Source organism: Halyomorpha halys, unplaced genomic scaffold (assembly GCF_000696795.3).
Source record: "Halyomorpha halys isolate HHAL.00 unplaced genomic scaffold, Hhal_1.1 Scaffold1907.1, whole genome shotgun sequence".
NCBI classification, from domain to species: Eukaryota; Metazoa; Arthropoda; class Insecta; order Hemiptera; family Pentatomidae; genus Halyomorpha; species Halyomorpha halys.
Window position 1 is genome coordinate 46,251 of NW_027105936.1, and position 3,035 is coordinate 49,285.

The window sequence follows — 3,035 nt, forward strand, 5'->3', positions numbered from 1 at the left end:
CTTTCTTAAGAAACTCTCTGATTATGTTGTTTCCTTGTCTTCATTGGCCGAAACGTTGGGAAATTGAAATAAATTTTGTAGAGTGTAAAGGAGATCAATTGAAGTTTCGTCATAATTAAAATTAACCATTTTCAAAGAATTAATTGAGAACTTTATTAAATTGTTGTACTAAAAGATTTTTCTAAACTTTTAATTTAACTAGCTGAAAAATTCAATTTGTTTTTATTGTGCATTATTTTTATCCTAGAACAATAGAACTTGGCAATAGACAAACAAAATCCGAAACTTTGTTCGAATATGAAGGAAAAATAAAGAAGCTACAAAAAGGGCTATTTCTTCCTGAAAAACAAATAATTAAGAACTCTTTCATGTTTTTACATGTTTCTGAAATAGTAATAATTATTTTAATCGAGGCAATGTTTCACCCCACGTTGCAGGGCTTCGTCGGGGCTAAAATATATACAAACACTTAACATAACTAAAAAAGTGAATGGAAAATTACAAGTTCATTTTCTTGCTTTATTCTTGATTTTATTTTTATCTCCCTTTTTCATCTCTTAGTTTGTACTTTCTTTTATGTCTTCTTTTTATCTGTTACTATTTCTGTCTTCATATATTGTTTATAACCTTTTATTTTTCTTATTTAATTTTTACGTTCCATTATATACCCTTGTAATTTTCCATTCACTTTTTTATTTTGCTAAGTGTTAATCTTTTTTAGCCCGGACGAAGCCCTACAACGTGGGGTGAAACGTTGGCTCAATTAAAATAGTTATTTAGTTTTATTTGACCGCACCCGGACCATATTCCATTTATTATTACACACGGTCAATCAGCAGTTTTCCAGTATACTAATTTAATGTTGTACATCTGCATTCAAGGAACTTTTATTAATTATTACTTTAATCAAATTATAATTTATCAAGAATTTTCTAATGTCAGTCAATTTTATCATACAGATAATTCAACGACAAAACAAAACCACATAAATATGGACAATAGAAGACTAGAACCGAGGCTTTATGAATGCTGGTAGTATTGTCGAATGGATGGCAGAGTGATGAATGTGGAAGTTTTAGGCTAATGACAAGTAGAGGAGTTACACCTCCCCTTGCCGCAGAGATTACTTGCACGCTACGGCTTTTTTGTTGCGTCAGCTCGAGCTCTCGAGTTGTTGGAGGAGAAGGGGAAGTCGTATCTACCCGTCGTATCTCGGCATCATTCGTGAATAACTGTTGCCTTAATTGCTTGACAGCCCTTCCCGTGATATTTTACGGATAAAATACCTCCGAGTCCTAAGTAGCCCATTGTCTAAACAAATCTTCGGAGATTAGGCTGGATTCATCCGCCATTTTAAGATGCTAGCCGAATAATGGCTATAATTATTCACACAAATATCGGATGTTTAAAACATTACCTAAAATATACGGGAGGGTTTATAATAGGGTGAACATTCTTTTGATAGTGCAAATCTTCCGAGTCAATAAAATTTATATATAAGAAATGCCATTATTTGGCAAAAATAAATTTCTATTATATACTTTTCAGATTATCATCTTTTGTCATTTCAAGAAATATTGATCTCTTACTTTACTTCTTAAATTCTTTTTTTTCAAACGACGTTTAGATGCCACTTCATCTTCAACTTGCAATAATATGTAATTCACATTTAACAATTAAAAAACTACGCAGCATATAAATTATTTTAATTAAAAACATATTTATAAACAAAAGCATAATCTTTGGACTTATGTTGGCCTAGTTATCGACAGGTTATATATAAGTACAACTTATTCTAACCATGATGTGGGGTCATGTTTTCTAGTTTGAGGGTCCGTCACTTAATGAAAAAAGTCAACGCCCCGAGCAGGATTCAAACCACCGCCGCCAGCAGATCTCATAACAACCTAGGACTAACCATCCGAGCAACAGACAGCACTATTTTAATTTTTGTAATTGTTAAATGTGAATTATATGTTATTTCAGTTGGAAGATGAGCTGTTACCCCTCGAAACGCATACTATAATAAAGATTACAGATTTTGTTGCTCCTAATTTGGTGTGATGCGCATTGCATCAGTTTTTGACTGCGCCTGTTGCAGTGCGCACCAATTTATTTTTTTTTTATTACGAATATAACTCACGTGAGTATTTTTACAATAGGAAAGGTTTACTATGTGTATTTGAAGTTTAAGTTTGAATATTAATGATGATGAATTTTTTTTTTCAAATATTCGTCATGCATCATTGGTTTAATCTTTAACCTGTAAACAGAACTACAGTAGCAAACAGAAACAATTTTTTTTGTTGTGGTTAATTGATTTTTTTTTCGATTAACTTAACAAAATACGATAAATCAAATCTATTTTTAAAAATTGAGGGGTGAGGATAGTCGTGGTGTAAGGTCTGTGGCTACTAACCCCAAGGACACGACTTCGAATTAGGCTGGGCAGAAAATTGTTTTTGAAAACTGTAGCCGTGAGTCAACTCTTGTGGGTTCTGGAGCCCTCCTCGGGTCCAGAACCCAGCCTCCTAAATTGGGTACCCTTAATTGGGTAAAATTAATATGGTGGTCGAGCGTGATTCTGACCAAATCACCTCCTTGCACAACCGTTGGTCTAGTAACAGTATTACCTTACAAAGTACCGGACCCCTGCACATCATGGATTTTAGCGGTACAGATTTAATTAATTTAATTTAATTTTTAAAAATTAATCTAATTAAATTAAATTAATTAATTTAATGGCTCTATTAGAAATTATTTAAAGAAATAAAACAATTACCAAAACTATGTACCATATATTTTTGAGTTTCTTGACAAATTTTTATTTTTACCTTTACATCTCCACACTTAATTTACACTGAGAGAGTATTAATTCTTATTTTGAGGATCCTCCAATTTTGATTAAAAATATATATAAAAGTACAATAAAATATGTGTTTGTATTTTAATTACTAAACCAAATTATTGTTCTGCCCATATATGTTTTATAATGAATGAATTTTCTTTTTCTTTAATACTTTATATATTTTTCA